The sequence below is a fragment of the Pogoniulus pusillus genome, chromosome 4 (genome assembly GCF_015220805.1).
Source record: "Pogoniulus pusillus isolate bPogPus1 chromosome 4, bPogPus1.pri, whole genome shotgun sequence".
Taxonomy (NCBI): Eukaryota; Metazoa; Chordata; class Aves; order Piciformes; family Lybiidae; genus Pogoniulus; species Pogoniulus pusillus.
Genome location: NC_087267.1, coordinates 12,318,554 through 12,337,178, shown reverse-complemented (window position 1 = coordinate 12,337,178; position 18,625 = coordinate 12,318,554).

Genomic DNA, 18,625 nt, shown 5'->3' with positions numbered 1-18,625 from the left:
TGTCTGTAGCAGCAAGCAGTTCCCTCCGACACACCAGCTCTGCTGTTGTTTGTATTTTCCTGGTGATATATCAGCAGGTTTCTACCAATTCTTGCACCTGATGACCCAATACCACTTAGCAGCCTAGGCAAGTGACTAGTCCAGCATCCATCCACAGAACAGTCTGCCTATGAATAACCTGCAGAGACACTTAGATTACATTTTTCATTTCTTTATACCTTAGGGGAAGGAGGAAGTACCAGTCAGCTGTCAGAAGCAGAGCCCCGTGGGGTCCAATGGAATTGCTCCTTTACAACATAAATGCAGAATGAAGTTCCTTCCTGGCGCTGCCAGGGCAGTATCAAAGGAAACTCACATGTGATGGAAACTGCGAGCTGCCTCCACCTTTGGGTGATATTGCAGCCCTGTAATGCTAATGAAAGGCCACCTATACTGTCAAAACATAATTAAAATGTAAACTAATCTCAGTACAGAAAGGAAAGTACAGCATCCGCCTTTATCAGCCCCAGTCATGACTCACTGCTCTGTGGTGAAATATGCAGTTGGAGCTCAACCCACACAACTTTGCTCTAAATTAACAGCAACAACGGCAGAAGAGATAGATCTTGCAGGAGAAACATGGAAGTTTTGCTGTCAGATACTTGACAAAGCTATTTTTTCTTAAGGATATTTCAATTAATTTCTTGCTAAAATAGTAGCAGTGAATATGCATAGCTAAAGAGTTGTACATTTGTAAGCATTTACCACAAAGCCCCACAGAAAGTCTGATGTATGGTTAGCATATGCTACACTGAATGGGAATATAGCTAAACTACATTAAAGCTGGCCTCATATTTCTTGTGTTAAGCAAATTAAGCATGTAACATTATCTTGAAGGAGATTCAGACTGTAATGGTTTTGTGTTTTATACTGGGTCCATGAAATAAATGACACTACTTCTATTTTCCCAGAAGAGACCATCTGAAGGAGAGAGTCAAGATAGCTTAAATGACACACAACAGGCAAACTGTGTGAGATTATTGTCCAGAGAAAATTTAGATCAAAATACTATGTTTTTTCCCCCACAGCATTGTTCAAGTGCTGTTCAAGCATTACAGAGCGTTCTGGCAACACTGTCTACCTCTGTTTTTATCCCTAGTTTACAAAGCCTCACCAGCCGCAGACAGGCAGCTGAAGGAATTCAGGAGACTGTGTGCTACATGCCGAGCTGCCCTTTGTAGTTAACCTGAGTCTGTCTGCAGCACTACCTAAATGAGTTATGTGTTGCTTTCATCTCAGCTGCTTACAACATGAAAATTGCTTCCCACAAAGGGGACAGCATTGGTCTTCACATGCGTTGCCATGCTGCTGGGTTTAAAAATCTGTTCAGGATGCATTTATCCTTATAGAGCATGGTAAATGGCTAAAGAAATTAAATCACTGGCATTTCAGCAACAAATGTAGATCTTGATTCAAGGTACTCCTCTATGCTGTTAGTCCATAAAGCCGATGATCGGAAATAGTTGTACATCACCACTAATTAGTCTCTTTACTAGGCTCCAGTTCAGCAAGGGTTTTAATATCTTGTGTCAGTGGGCACAGGTGAGAATATCATGGCAGTGCTCCACACAGGAATAATAAAACCAGCAATTCCTCAAAGTTGTTGTGGGTTTATACTGAGAGGCAATACACAGAAGCATTTACTACTGTCAAAAAACAGTAGTCAGTCATTAAGAGTGCAAGGTTGTTCCCAAAATGGACTCCTGAAAATCTGTTAACTAGATTCTTTCAGAATGGTTTATTGAATAGCAAAATAAAGTTGAATAGTCCAGAGTGTCTGAAGGAAACAATTCCCTTCCTGAACTTATACTTATTTATGCAGTGAATTCCTCTAAACATGTATGAGATTCAGGATTAAATTCATACTGAGTCTGGGAAGACTCAGAGAAGTTTCTTTTTGATAGAATAACCTCAGATACAGGAAATTCTTTAAGCCTCTGAGATGAGACCCTGTAATTTTAACATAACCACAAACAAAAAATAATAAGGCTATCTTCCTTCTGCCAAGGAGGATTCTCACACAAGAATGTAAAGAACAGTATTTGAAATAAACAGACTTTGCAAAACCCAGCAGGCAATGGCAAGAAGCAGGGAGACACAATACCTGCCTTTGTAACAACACAGTGCTATCCTTTGACAGAGGCAAACAGGCAGTGACTGAGAAACTTGCTGCTGTGACATGACAAAAACAGCCTGGAAAGAAGCTCGGCATCATCGTCTGTCTGATCAGGCAGTGCTCCTGATTAGTACAGCCTGGGTGTATAAACCAAAGAGAGTGGATGGTGCCATATACTGTAGGGCCAGTTTACATTTCCTAGATGCTTGTCTGCTTTCCTTAAATTAGGGTGTAATGAGGCGTGCTTATTTTATTGGCATCCCTCCTTATTCTTCAGAGGCCTGTTGCAGAGCTAGGTACAAGCATCATAGAGCACAAGTTTGGAAAAAAAACCCTCCTAGCTCCTGCACAAACCCAGGATATTTCTTGCTGTGATACATGCAGAGAGTTGCTAATGGATTCTGTTTCTTTCAATGGAGTAGTTACTACCTTATCATGGAATCACAGACTTTGAGTTGGATCTCTAAAGATCATCTAGTCTAATTCTTCTGCAGTAAGCAGGGATGTCTTTAAGTAGATGGGGTTACTCAGAACCTGGTTCAGCCTGACCTTGAATATTTCCAGGAATGAAGCTTCTACCACCACTATGGGCAACCTGTTCCTGTGTTTCCCTACTCTCACTGTAATATATTTCTTCCTTTTATCTAAGCTGAATCTACCCTCTTTTTGTTTGAAAGCATTACCCATTGTACTGTCACAATAAACCCTGCTAGAAAGTTTGTCCTTATCTTCCTTTAGAGGCTCCTCTTTAAGTATTGAAAGGCCACAATAATAATGTCTCAAACTATGTTATCATAGATAATGGAAATGCATTCGCTGCAGGCTGCACGAGTGTATGCCTAAAATCTGACTTTCAAAAAGATTAAATGTTTCAGGAAATCTAATCCTGGATTTTTTCTAGGGCAGTGAGCTGCCAAACCAAGCAAGACTGTCCAAAATGTTGTTCCATTGCTCATATGCCAGATTTTCAATCTCACATCATTCAGGTGGCAATTTCTGACCATGGAAATTCAGAAAGCGTGAATAACTACAGAAACTAAAACCCAAAGCAATCCTATGGTGATGGTAGCTTATGATAAAAATATTCTACTAAATCTATGGTACTTCAGTGCTGATTTGCAAATGTCTTTTAAAACTGAGAGTGATTTAGACTATATGTTAGAAAGAAGTTGTTTACAGTGAGGGTGGTGAAACACTGGAACAGGTTGCTCGGGGAAGTTGTGGATGCTCCCTCTCTGGAGGTGTTCAAGGCTAGGTTGGACAAGGCCCTGAGCAGCCTGTTCTAGTTGGAGGTGTCTCTGCCTGTAACAGGGGGTTGGAGCTAGATGAACTTTGTGGTCCCTTCCAACCTAAACCATTCTATGATTCTATATTTTGTAAGCTTTGATTCTTTGAAACAGGCTCTCCTTCAAATATGGTGAAGGTTTACAGGATACCATCAAAATTCTAGGTAGCTGGGAATTATTCATCAGATAATGAATAAAGGCTATTCCAAAGCACCAGGTGATGTCAGCTGTATAATGAAGCAATGAAACCATGAGCTGCTGCTTAACAAGACAGGAATTTTACTTTCAAATCTCATATTATTCACTCCTGACAAGTATTTATTCTGATTTTCTTCCCTCTATTGCTAAAACATCTATCACGGTGCTGCGTGAAATTCAGTGAATTGAATTCTTCATTATTCATGTTTTTAAAATAGAAAATAATCTCACTTGTGTAATGTTTGATACAGTAACATTAAATGCAGTGATTTTATAGAATTGCCTGGCTGTGGTATAGCTACTGGAAATTGAAATAGTGGAACATAAGCCATGGAAAAGCGAAAGTGCATGAGTTCAGAAGTACTGATGGAGGCTTGGAATGAACTTATCGCAGTATTATTAGGATTGGAAGAGAGCTCACAGATCATCAAGTCCAAACCGTTACCACAGAGCTCAAGGCTAGACCATGGCACCAAGTGCCACGTCCAATCCTGCCTTGAACAGCCCCAGGGATGGTGACTCCACCACCTCCCCGGGCAGCCCATTCCAGTGTCCAATGACTCTCTCAGTGAAGAACTTTCTCCTCACCTCGAGCCTAAATTTCCCCTGGCATAGCTTGAGGCTGTGTCCTCTTGTTCTGGTGCTGACCACCTGAGAGAAGAAAGAAACCTCCTCCTGGCCACAACCACCCCTCAGGTAGTTGTAGACAGCAATAAGGTCTCCCCTGAGCCTCCTCTTCTCCAGGCTAAACAATCCCAGCTCCCTCAGCCTCTCCTCGTAGGGCTGTGCTCAAGGCCTCTCACCAGCCTCGTCGCCCTTCTCTGGACATGCTCAAGCATCTCAATGTCCCTCCTAAACTGAGGGGCCCAGAACTGAACACAGTACTCAAGGTGTGGTCTAACCAGTGCAGAGTACAGGGGCAGAATGACCTCCCTGCTCCTGCTGACCACACCATTCCTGATGCAGGCCAGGATGCCACTGGCTCTCTTGGCCACCTGGGCACACTGCTGGCTCATGTTCAGGCAGGTATCAATCAGTACCCCCAGATCCCTCTCTGTTTGGCTGCTCTCCAGCCACTCCGACCCCAGCCTGTATCTCTGCATGGGGTTGTTGTGGCCAAAGTGCAGCACCCTGCACTTGGAGCTATTGAACATCATCCCATTGGCCTCTGCCCATCTGTCCAGGCGGTCAAGGTCCCGCTGCAGAGCCCTTGTGGTGGAGGGCCACATAGGCCCAAATAGGGTTATTCACAGGCCTATGCTTGCCTGGACATGTATTCCCGACAAAACGTGTTTTTCTGTCTAACCCAGGGGAGAACAAATTAAGCGCCCAAAGGAGCACAACAAGCCTGGCACCTTAGACTCTGGCCTGCCCTGGTTATATAAGGTTGATGTGAACAGGTTGCATGTGGCCCACCTGTGCTCTTCCCATATTTGGGGGTACCAGATCTATGGACTCTACCTTATTTGGCATATTTTGGCCTGCTGCCAGATGCTTACTGGACAGTATTGTGGCCAAAGGACCATCAATCTCTGCCCACATCTGATAAATAGGGCAATTCAGTGTTCCTGCCACCATCCTCCGCTCACCTCTCCTAGCTTCTTCGTTGTCTGGGGCCACTACTCCTGTATATGACTCCATCCCATGGTACTTTGCACCTATCCAGTGGGCGATCAACCAAGGCGCTCCCAGCCTTTGCCGCTCCAGCTCACTGTTCCCAGCCCGATCGTGCCCATGGAGCCTTCTCAGACAGCGCGCCCCAATATCCCAACTGAACTATTCAGATCCGCGAGGATCAGCAGCGTGGCTTCCGCTACGCTTATTTGGGACCACAGAGACTGTGACTCCAACTAGTGAGTACTTGGACATCCTCGATTTGAGCAGTTAAGAAATCTCACTGACTTTACCAGTGGCACTTTATGCCACAAGACTCCCTATCCAGAACCTTTCCAAACCTCCACCAAAGTCCTTAATCCTGCTGTAAATAGACATCCTGTAAAATAATTTCACTAACCACATACAAAGAATTTGTGTAGGTTAACTGTGTATAAGTTTGGGGGAAGTTCTCTTTGTATATATTATTAAATTAATCAAAAACCTTCAAATTCGGCCTCATATCTTACCCTAAACTCAGACAAAACCCCCTCACAACACCTTAGAGAATGGTGTAACAAATATAAACAAATGTAAGGCTGGAGCCTGTGGGTTTTGCCTATCTCTGCTGACAGACTGCTTAGACACAATATACGTGTTGCAGAGAGAATACAAAGAATGTCTGTGCTAATTAGTGTGTAATCCTAACGTAGTCCTAACACAAATATATGTAAGTAATTAGAGACTAACATGATTTGTAACCCTGTTATGTAGCCTTCTGATAGAAAGTATCTATCAGATACTATGCTTGGGGTGGTGGTGGAGTCGCCGTCCCTGGGGCAGTTCAAGGCAAGGTTGGATGTGGCACTTGGTGCCATGGTCTAGCCTTGAGCTCTGTGGTAAAGGGTTGGACTTGATGATCTGTGAGGTCTCTTCCAACCCTGATGATACTGTGATACTGTGATACTGTGAAATTGGATAGGAACTTGCTTATGTTAAGTCTTCTCCCCGTCTCTTCTGATACTCATGGTATTTAATTTGAAAACTCTGTGATTTCATGGTAACCATCAATAGAACAAGGGGACACAGTCTCAAGTTGTGCCAGGGGAAGTATAGGCTGGATGTTAGGAGGAGTTGCTGTCAGAGAGAGTGATTTGCCACTGGAATGGGCTGCCCAGGGAGGTGGTGGAGTCACTGTCCCTGGAGGTGTTCAAGAAAAGCCTGGATGAGGCACTTAGTGCCATGGTCTAGTTGACTGGCTAGGGCTTGGTGCTAGGTTGGACTGGATGCTCTTGGAGGTCTCTTCCAACCTGGTTGACTCTATGATTCTATGACTCTATGATTCTATTGAGGCCTGCTAGCGAATGGTGATTCAAACACGCAGCCTTCTGAAAGGGGGACTGCAGTGTAAGGGGCTGATATTATTCCATTTCCATCCAACCTCCCCCTAAACCCTTGAAGTTTGTAAAAGTTAGGCTCTCTATCACAAAACTAGTAACAGAACATTAAAAAAAAAAAAAAAGGGGGGGAAATCAGATATTTTAAACAAGCATTGCTGAAGTTCACCTAATACTAAGGGTCTGGTTTGGATCTCCTGAAGTATACTCAGCTTGGAAATATTATTGCTGCTTACATGAATTTGGGAATTGAATAGCAATGGTTTCCTTCTATGACTTGTATGCTGGGTTCTTTGCTCTATGAGAAATATCAAGAATTGGAGATGGATTAGGATTTGTTGGGGGTTGTTTTTTCTCAGCATATTTTGTGGATTGATTTTTGTGTGAATCTGTAAATTACCCTTTTTTGATACAAGCTGATGAAACATGGAGTATTTGGAATTTTTACTCCCTGTTTTTGGCTAGCTGGTGCACAAACCATAATTTCCTGGAAGAATTTACTATGCTTTTCACATGAGACTAGTGTCTCTCCTTTTTGTTTTGTTTTGTTTTCACAAGGAGACACACACACACATATACAAGTGCATTCTGACCTACAAGTGAGTTTCTGCTCTCATTACCTGAGAACTGGATTTTAGCTCTGTATGAAAACAAATGGGAGTTTCAACTCTTAACATCTTCAGATTGCTGGTGTTTATCTCAGAAGTGTCCAAAACTCAAGGATAGTTTTATGTAATACTGGGCAAGAAAGCTGAAGGAGAGTTTGCAGAGTCAGGGGATTCATTGTAAAGAACTGTTAGATCAGAAGTATAAACTGCTAAGGATGAAACAGTGGACTGTAGTGTAAAGTGAAAGTAAGTCTCCAATAACTGCTAATTCGTGTTGGGCACCAAAAGTTATTCCTATTAAAATCAAACACGGATGTGCTCTGCCCAAGGCACCTTTTAAATTACTCTTGCTTTGTCCTGGAATGTTCCGTCTCATTAAGTGGCTGATCCCGATCACAGAGCATTGCATGCTACAGGATCAAAACCCACAAGAATCAACTTCCCTGACTTTCCTCTCTTACCAAAGCCATTTTAATGCAAGCTTATAAACGTGCTCCTATCTATAATCTAAAGTAAATTAAAGCCCCTTATTTCCCCATCCAGCAATTGTTGCTTAGCTAGCTTTCCTGATCCTGACAAATTTGAGGCTTCTAATTTAGATAATTTAAGATCTTATAAGACATAGCTTAAAAAATGCAGGCAAGTTCCAAATTTCCACTTGGCTCAAGGTAATGCAACCTGACTTCATACAAAAGTGAGCTTTTAATTTTTATTAGTAGTGCAAAAGATATGCAGAAGGCATGTTATGAATTATAAGAAGATTAACTATGATTGCTCCTTCAGTCTTGAAAGGACTTTTTGAAAGAGAATGTTTTTCCAACAGACAGTAAAATGCCTTCAAGAATAAGCAATGGACTGAAAGCCAGTTCCTAGTCTTTTTAATTCAATTGCATGGATAATCTAGTCCTCTGAAAAGATTATTTTATTATGAAAATAGAAAATGTAACAACTGAAACCAAGGGGAAGATCTAAAACTGAGGGAAACTGAGCCTTGCTTATTGCTGAATTCAACTCATGAGGTCCATAACACATTCATAGAATTGTAAAATCATACAATGCACTGAATTGGAAGGGGGATCTAGAGGTCAGGTAGTCCAACCCCTCATCCCCCTCAGTAAGCAGGGGCATCCCCAACTAGATCAGTTCCATCAAGCCTGGCCCTGGATGTCTCCAGGGATGGAGCTTCCACCACCTCTCTGGTCAACCCATTGCAGTGTTCTACCACTCTCATAGTACTGAACTTCTTCCTAATGTCCAGTCTAAATCTACTCTTCTTTAGTTTAAAACCATTGCCCCCTGTCCTGTTTCTGTGTGCCTTTGTCCTTCAGCTGTGTGCTGCATAGTCCTTCAGCTTTTTTGTAGGCCCTTGTCAGGTACTGGAAGGCCACTATGAGGTGTCCCCAGAGCCTTCTCTTCTCCAGGATGAACAATCCCAGCTGCCTTCTTAACAGAAGTGCTCCAATCACCTGATCATTTTTGTGGTCCTCCTCTGGACACACTCCATCCGGTCCATGTCCTTCCTGTATTGAGGGCTCCAGAGATGGACAGTGTACTCCAGGAGAGGTCTCATCTGAGCAGAGCAGAGCGACAGAATCACCTCTTTCAATCTGCTGGGCACACCTCTTTTGATGCGGCCCAGGATGAGATTTACCTCCTGGGCTGCAAGTGCACATTGTTGGCTCATGCCTAGCTTTTCATCTACCAGTACTCCCAGGCTCTTTTCTGTGGGGCTGCTCTCAATCACAGCCTTCCCTAATCTGTACTGATAATGGAGTCTGTTCTGACCCAGGTGGAGGGTCTTGCACTTGGCCTAATTGAACCTCAGGAGGTTCACACAGCCCCACTCTCCAGCTGTATGCTCCCTGTATGCTATCCTGTCCCTCTGGCATACAGACTGCACCGCTCAGTCTTGCTCTCTGCATCATTGATGAAGATATTAAACAACACTGGTCCCAGTTCAGTTACTGCTTTTAAGTAACACCAAGAAACTCCCCACACAGAAGAGTAATTTCAAACAGACAATCCAGATCATGAAAGAGAATGATGGGTAGAAGGGAGGAGGCCCTCCCATGAAGGCACAAACAGGCAGCACAACCTACTGCTGCAGAGCATCAGTCAGCGCCACGCTCCTGCTTGCATCACTTCTGCCTTTGGAGCACAGAGACCCCTGAGAGTTGTGCACCCTCATAGGCAAAGATGTAGAAATGACAAATATGGTAAATATCAAGAAAACAGCTAAAGGCAGCTAGGTAGGATATCCCAGCAGGGAACAAACCCATGACAGGAGACCATCCATGCTTCTAAAAGGCTAAAATCCTCAGGGGTATAGTCAAGTCTTCCAGCATTTAACAAGCTCTTCATGCTGGAAGTCACGTTCAGCCAAGGTGCAAAGCAGAAAACACTTGCTTAGAAACCCTCTCAGCACAGGTGCATCTTATCAGGGTAAATTGTTTATGTCTGTGCTACATCCATCAGTCTCACAAACAAACCAAGCTTCCTTGCCGCTCTTTGATGTATATTTACCTGTGTGATACTGTCTGCCTTTAGGGTTTTCCTATCTTAGATAAGCAATACTCTCCTATTTACCAAACACAACCCTCCAGGCCCTTCTTGATAAGCACTGCCATGCCTGCAAAAGCTCCTTCTGGTGTCATGCATCATTATCTCATTTTTATCTCCATGTAGACATTAGATACACCTCTGTGCGATGTACATCTGCAGCCACAGAATGTTGAAAGAATGGTAGTGGCTAGAGTAGCACCCACATCTAGTGGCTGGAGTGGCATCCACATCTAGTGGTACGAATTTGGTCAGTGAATCACTGCTAGAAGACCTCTTTGGACTTGTGTCCCCAGTGAACCCTTGGACCAATCCCACTTGTAGTGCCTCGAGAAATTCCTGTCGACAGTGGCTAGCTGAGCATCACAGTGTGCAAAAGGTGCATTAAGTATCACAGGCTGCACTGGGCTGAAGGTATCTGAAAATCAACCATCCTATTTCTTTCTGCACAATTTGACTGAAGCTGAATAACAATTTACAGTGCACAGGACAGTCGAGCCTCTGTTGTTTATAAATTTTCCATGAGTAAAATTAAAGTTCTCCTGACTTAAACTTCTTCAGCTTTGTTTAAAAGTGACATTAGAGAATTTCTGCTCTGTCTCCCAGTTTCCTGTCCTGAATACCCAGGCAGATTTGATGTTTTCAGCTGCTGACCACGATTTTGAGCAAAAAAGGGAAAAGACAGCTTTTTTTCTCAATGGCACCAGACCGCTCATAAGAGAAGGATCTCTTCTCTTATGAGCGGTCTGGTGCTTTTCTTACTGTCTTGTCTCTTCCTAGGAACAGGACTTCTTCTAATCTTTTGGTATATTTTCTTTTTTTTTTCTACTGCCAAGTACCTTCTTTTAATTTGCCACTTTCTATCTATTAGCTGTTCCTCTTTTCACACCAATGTCCTTTTAGTGGGTGATTTTTGACCCAGTCTGCAGGATGCTTTGAAATTTCTGGCAACTAAGATTCCAATTAACCATTCCAAGTTGAAGTCTCAAGGCTCCTGAAAATGTTCAAAGCCACACACCAATAATAGAGGCTTTCATGAAGTTTGCTTGCATTTGTTCACTCAGAACCCACAGAGTTCAGGTGAGTCCAAGCCAAAACCATATCCCTCCACATAGCATCAGACATGGTATGAATAATTTTTTCCTCTACCTGCAGATGTGGGAGTGCAGAGTACTGATTTACTGTAGGCCTGAGGAGTTTTTTCAGCTACCTCCCACTAGTACAAGCCACATGGTGTACATGCAAATGTCCATGCAGCAATCCTTCCTAAAGCAGTATAGCATTCATCAATGGACTACCTTAGTTTAGAGGGCTAACATATTTGATCTTGTTTTTAACATGTCTCAACAAGGCTCTCCAAGTCTAAGGAATTGTTGGGACCTTTGCTTTCCAGTTCAGCAATCTCAGCTAAATACTTCTGTTGTGTTTCCTGGGGGGAAAACAAACAAACCAAACAGCACAAAAAATCCCACCAAACAAAAAAACCCAACCACATACTTTTTTGTAATGCTTTGGCAAATGTTCAGTTAAGACCTCCCTGGAGTGAGCTCTGTGACCTTAGTCATGCTTCTTGAACCTCATGAAGTTCAACAGGGACAAGTATAGATTCCTGCACCTGGGGAGGAATAACTCCATTCAGTAGTACAAGCAGGGGTTGACCTGCTAAAAAGCCCTGTGGAGAAGAAACTGAGAGTCAAGAAGTTCACTATAAGCCAGCAGAGTGCTCTTGTGGCCAAGAAGACCAGTGATATTCTGGGGTGTGTTAAGAAAAGTGTGTGGCTGCCATGGAGAGACCATACTTGGAGTATTGTGTCCAGTTCTGTGTTCCACAGTTCAAGAGAGACAGAAAACTATGGGACAAAGTCCAACAGAAGGCCACAAAAATGATAAGGGACTAGAGCATCTGTCTTAAGAGGATAGGCTGAGAGACCTGGGAATCTTCAGCCTGGAAAAGAGAAGACTGAGAGAGACTCTTATTAATGCTTATGGATAACTAAATGGTAGAGGTTAAGATGGTGGGGCTGGACTCTTTTCAGTGATAGCCAGTGATACAAAAAGGGGAAAGAGGTACAAACTAGAACACAGAAAGTTTCCCTTGAACAAGAGGTACAAACTAGAACACAGAAAGTTTCCCTTGAACAAGAGGTACAAACTAGAACACAGAAAGTTTCCCTTGAACAAGAGGTACAAACTAGAACACAGAAGGTTTCCCTTGAACAAGAGGTACAAACTAGAACACAGAAGGTTTCCCTTGAACATAAGGCAACTTCTTTATTTTGACTTCGGTGAAGCATTGGAGCAGGCTGCCCAGAGGTGTCATGGGGTCTTCTTTGTACACTATGAGAGATCATCACAAAGACACTTTCATGGAGGTCGGAGAACAGCACATTATGATCATGACCTCTGAACTCTCTAAAGTTTGACTTCAGGAGTCAAAGAGCTGCAGTTGACAGGCATGCTGACTCAAACACACACAATGCTATTGGAGGGGCTGGGTAAGCTTATTGGCAGATTACATGCAGTATGCAAACCTGCAAACCCTGGGTCATTGTGCTAGTTTGAAGCAGGCTAGAACGTTTTGGTGAGAAAAAGTAGATAATTGGCTGTGAAAAGGAAAACAATTGTGATGTCTCCTTCCCTCACAGTCTCACTGAGAGGTATGGGAACAAGAAGGGTAAACACTAGATAACACTCTCGCCATTTTCTCTTCACTTTCTGGCTGGGCTTTGACTGAGCTGCATCTCCTTAACCTCACCTGCCACTAACCTTGCTCCTTAACCTCTTGGCTGAACCTCTCTTCTTCTTTAGGACTGGGGTAAGGTTGAGAGGGGCAGGGGTAAGGTGCAGGGGTGGTTGAGAGCCCCTCCTGGGGACTCAGGTTTCTGGGAGGGGAGTTGTGTTTCTGTATTACTTTTACCTTGTATATTTCTGTCTATAACTGTCTATACTGTAAATATCTGCTTGTATATTGTGCTAGCTGTAAATAAATAGCTTCATTTATATTCCCAGAACCGGCTGAGTCTAGTTCGGGTACTTCTAAAGTGGGGGAGGCGGGGGGGGGGGGGGGGGGGGGGGGGGGGGGCAGGGAACAGCCAAACCACCACAGTCATACAATCCAGAGACATCTTGGCAGACTTTTCATCATCTGCACAGCCAGGAGCTTGTAACCGCCTTGAAGTCCACCATGAGTTGCTGAGAATGACCACTGAAGTGCAGGCTGAAATTCTACAGCTTCCACATTCCAGCAGTGTAGAAACTGCAGAATTTGGCCTTTGGTTGTGGAAGGTATTTTAGAAGAGATGAATACATTGCAAGGCCATTAATTGTACTGAATTTTGCTGTCTCCTAGGCTGCTTCTTTTACTATTAGGGAAGAATAGGTCAAGAGCAATTCAAAGTTGCTAGATTAGACTTCCACACTGTAGGAGCTAACTCCTCACTGTATTTGGCTTAAGAAAATAAGGAGCCTATCTTATTTAAGTCAGGGGGTCTGCAAATGCCCTCTGACAAATATACAACCAAATGTCACAAGATAGCTGTCAACCAGATGCTTTCAAACTGAGTTGGAATTCAGCTTGAGAAAGGCTTCAAGACATTGTCTTCAATCATCTGAGGCAGCTGATACTATTTAAACCAGGTAATTCCTCCATATATTGGAAACAAGAGTGATTATTTTAATGTTAGAATATATATACTTATATATAAAAAGTGTATTTATATATAAAAATGTATGTATATATTCTATATATTAAAAAAAATAATAATAAGGAAAATGTCTCTTACACATCATGCATTCTCTTCTCATCTAATTATGTAGTTATGCATTTAATTTCAGAATTGGTTTTCTCTTGCATCTTCATTTTAGACCTGGAAGCACTTTTACAACTTCCTATTGATTTGCTGGGAGTTTTTTGTTTTGATTTCTTTTAAATCAGAGTCAAAGTATCAACTGAATAAGCTTTGTATTTCCTTAATTAATAATAATTTAAAAAAAAACAATAACAAAGCAAAACCAACTCCCCCCAGAAAGTTCCAAATAACCTCACAAACAAACCAATAGTATCATGGAATTGTAAATTACCTTAGATGATCTGCTACACTTCATAGGTTTCTACAAAGGCAGTCAGATCTGTGTATAAATGGCATTATTGATCTGGAGTAAAGAATTTTGTTGTGTTAGAAGCTGTTGCCATGTAAATTATTTGGTGGGCACTGCTGGCAGTCTGTCTAACTGGATTGTAAGTTGCTTATTAATGCAGTGGTGGAAAATCATGTGAAACTATCATTCTTCTCAGATCAAGTCAATATTTATCTACATTCAGAAAATGCAGCTACCACGGTGATGGAAGGGCCATGCAGAGGCCAGGAATGCCTAATTCCCAGGTCCTCACTGCAGGTTTAGTGTGCTCATATCTCTCTGGCAGGTATTTCCCCATATATGCCTTGTTTTTTCCCTACGTGGTATCTTGACAGAAAACATCCCCAAGCCATCACAGCTCCCAGTGTGTATGGTACCCTAAGTGTACCCTTTGGCTCCTAAACTGGCTGGAAAGATTTAATGCGGGGCGAGGAGAATGGTAGTACTGCCCCTAAATCACCCACTGTAGCCAAAATAAACTAAGTCTTTCTAGCCATCTTGCCCCTTTTGTTTTTTTTTTTTTAACATTAATATCACATGAAGACTTGACTTTGGCATCTTTTTCAGGGCTCTCTCTTTCCCTCTCAGCTGAATTGCCAACCCTGCATGTGTTTAAAGGTCATTTCAATATGGTGCTTTGAGATATGGTTCAGGGCGAACATTGTAGAGCAGGGTTATCAGTTGGACTTGGTGATCCTGAGGGTCTTTTCCAACCTGAATGTTTCTGTGATTCTGTGACTTTAAAAGCAGAGAAATTTAAAACAGATAAATAAATCAGCATATAAATAAATAGCTTTTCCTTTTATGTCTTGCATGGCATTGCAAGCTGTCTGGCCAGTGTCAAATACCACTACACCAGACATCAACATAAGCACCAGTCTCTTTAGGTATTCCCTCTACACTGCCCTTTTTCAATTGCTAGTCAGACAATGGAGAATAATAGGGTAAAAGTGGAAAGAAAGAGAGGGGAAAAGAATCAAGATAGCTGTGCACAAAGAGGGCAGGAGTCACACTGAAGGAAGACCACCACTATCATTGTGCAAACAACAGAGTCACTGTGAAACAGCTCCCTGCCATGACTGAGGGTCAGCTTGCAATCTATGTCATCCTGTTGAGCAAATAAACCATGTCCCAAAGACCTGAGTCTGCTAGTCTCTGGGATTTGGGCTTAAAACAAGGATAAAATTCATCAGTTGCTGGTAGTGCCAAGTGTGTGTGTAATGGGATATAGAAATCTGCCTCAGTAATCTGCCTCTTCTCAGTGGCAGGACATGATGTCTACCCCAAAGTCAAGGCAAAGCTATGTGTGCAGCCTTCATGGGGCTGGCTGAGCTTGTTGGGGAATGAGTCCCTGCTTCATTATATTCTGAGTTTTCAATCTGGCATCCCTGTCCTGGGAACAACTCCATGGTGTTTATATAGCTGCTGGAGGCAGGAGATGGGGAACATATGGGACATTGAAACATGACGTCAAAGTAGCCCTCGTGGCAGCCTGCTAAACCACAGCAGCAAATGTCAAAGATATATGTGAATCCTCCTCTGCTGCTGTCACCCAGAGACATTGTTACTGGAAGAGCTGGACAGTGATGTAAGGAGCTAAGGTGAAGTTCACACTGGGGGAAGGAAGCGGAGGAGGAGTTGCTCTGAATCCTGTGGCCCATCAGGTCTGGAATAGCTGCCTGAACACAGAATTTTATGGCACAGAAAATGTTGGCAATCAAGGTCCTTCTCAGACTGACCCAAAGCTGAGTCACGCTGTAGGTTAAGGGTGAGCAGAGACTGATGAGAGCAACCCAACAGCAGAAACTCTCCTCTGGCAGATGCTGGGGGTCCCTGTGACCACAAATCTCAGTTTGGTCTCTGACTTCAGAGCAAACACTGCCTTGTGCTGATCAGCTGCATAAATCCTTTGCATGGGGCACTCACTTGGTTTACAATTATAGCCCCACCCATCATAACAAATTAGCAGTTAAAATTCAATGCTTTGCTTTCAATACTTTAATTTGAGCTGGAATATATCCTTTGAAGACCAAATCCAAATGATTTCCATTCCCCCCTTAAGGAATGTTGCTAGTTTTAAGTGACAAAGGGATCAAAGAAAAAAAATCTGATAAATGTCACACTGACCATGGAGTTTTAAGCTATCCACCTGTTAAAATATCCCCAACTTGATATATATATACCCAAAACAGAGGGAAGGAGAAAGAAGGAGAGAAAACAAAGATGAGCAAATAAAGGAAAACCTCAAGGTATGAAACCAGATAAATATCACAGACAGGACTGAGACACCTATCCACTGAATAAAGATTTGTATCATGAGCAACACTGTACATATTAGTAGGCTCAATGGTGGAAAAAAAATTTGTTACTGTGTGAGTAAGAACATTGCAATTTGGCTGATGCTCAAATGAGAATTAAAAGTTCTTATCAGCAAAAGAGATTAAAGATTTATTTCTTTTCAGAGGCACTCTTAGAGTACTTTTAACATTTATTTGTATCCAAAACAAAGCCATCTTGATCTTTCATTCTCCCAATGTTTTTACTGTTAAGGAAGAAAGCCTTACAGCTTTCTAAATCCTGATGCATAAAAACACCTTGTCAGGTAAGATTTTCTTATAATACATCACCTGGAAGAAGACAATAGTCTGTATACAAAATAACCTCCACATTATTATTTTCTTGATCAGAAAAAGGAAAAGGTAATTTTAGACATCTCTATATTTGGCAGCTTTACAGGATTTAAAGTAGACCTTGTTTAAACAGATCCATATCAGATATGTATTCATACTTCCCAAGGACAAACCCACCCGAATCAAAGCAGGGATAATCAAAAGTCATGCAACAAGTTGTGCTGGGGGAGGCATAAGCTGGATGTTAGGAGGAAGTTCTTCACAGAGAGAGTGATTTGCCATTGGAATGAGCTGCCCAGGGAGGTGGTGGAGTCACCATCCCTGGAGGTGTTAAAAAAAAAAGCCTGGATGAGGCACTTAGTGCCATGGTCTAGTTGACTGACTAGGGCTGGGTGCTAGGTTGGACTGGATGATCTTGGAGGTCTCTTCCAACCTGGTTGATTCTATGAACAGCTGAAATTAAACATACAGCAGTACCAAGAGCATTTAAATAAAGGAGGATGTCAAACAGCCTATCTCGGCAGTTTCTTTCAGTTAGCTGCATGATTTAAGATACATCCTTTGCAAGTCCACACTCCAGGTACCTTCTACATTCAAGCTAAGGAAAGATACAATAAAGTATGTTATAATCAAATGTAGATAGTGTTGGCAGATTAAAATTACAGCAGTATTATCACCTTAGAAAAAAACCAAAATTAAATCCTCCACTTTTAACTGGGAAATAATGACATGAAAAAAAAAACAAACAAACCCAAAAGCTATTCAAATTGAAATACTGCACTGAGATGTAAGACACAACTCTTTTAATCCTCTATGCATTTGAACTGCAAACCTCTAACCTGCAATTAATCATCATATAATCCAAACCTTTACTTTTTAAGCCTCAAGTTAATGGAGAAAAACTCTGGATCGGTATAGCTGTAGCAGCCTGGCAGATGCTGGAGACACACACACTAAGCTGACGTGGCTGATCTACAGTAATTGCAACACTTAATCTATCCATGTCATTTTCTCAGGAAGAACATAAGTCCACGTAAATCTTACATTCACTCCCACTCTAATGACTCCATCCTGTGAACACTCACAGATTTTGGTTTTCTTTCTCATGTGATCAGTGGCAATGAGTAACAGGTTTTGGCCAGCCAAGTAGAAGTGTTTACAGAGTAAAGCAGAGGGTGGAATCTGCTCTACCTCACCGATACTTTAGGCATGTTATATCAGGGTTATTGGAGGCAAGGAAAGGGCTGATTCATTGCATCTAAATTTGCTTTATGCAAAGAGAGCACTTCAGAAAACATTATGTTCATCTTTTCCCACTTTGCCTGTATTCAGAGGAGCTCATGAATTCTTTAAAGGAGATCCAATCCTTACAATCTTCACCTGAGGAAGCAGTGGTAGTTTCCAGGTGTCTCTATCTTCCAAAAGCCAGACTTCAAGACCTCTTTAAAGGACCTTAATGTGTGTGCCATAGTGAGATACCACAGCATGATTGCTGCTGCAGGCCAGGGACTGGAGCCAGGCAATTGTCCCTGGGCTCTGCTTGGGTAGGAGAAAAGCACATGCCCATTCTCCTGGCAAGTGCTCCCACTGCCAGAGTATAGAGTGCCCCAGGGTATCACCTAGCTCTCATGCTGGCCACAGGTAGGCATGGTGCCGGGGCAAAAGCCCATGGGAGCTCCCCCACTGCTGGAAGGATGGCAGTTTTGAAGCATGCCTCTCCATCACACACAAACTAGCCAGCAGTAGATGAACTATGAGGATCTGAGGAACATGATGGATAAACCCTGACTGTGACTGTCTCCATGGTAAGATTTTCCAGCTCCCAGTTGGAAAGGGTCTAAGCATGGAGACACAAGTTGGTAGACACTCCCTCAGAAGTTGTGGAGAGCGGCAAAAGCAGACCTATGTCAAAGCTGACTTTGTTGTAGGTTGTGCATTGACAGTCTCACACAAACCAGAAAGTCATCCCAGAGCTGTGTTTGGAGCCCTAAACACCCTGACACCTGTTTTGACTTCTGTATTTAAAATGCAGTGCCACTCTTGCCCCCATATCCTGCTCCTT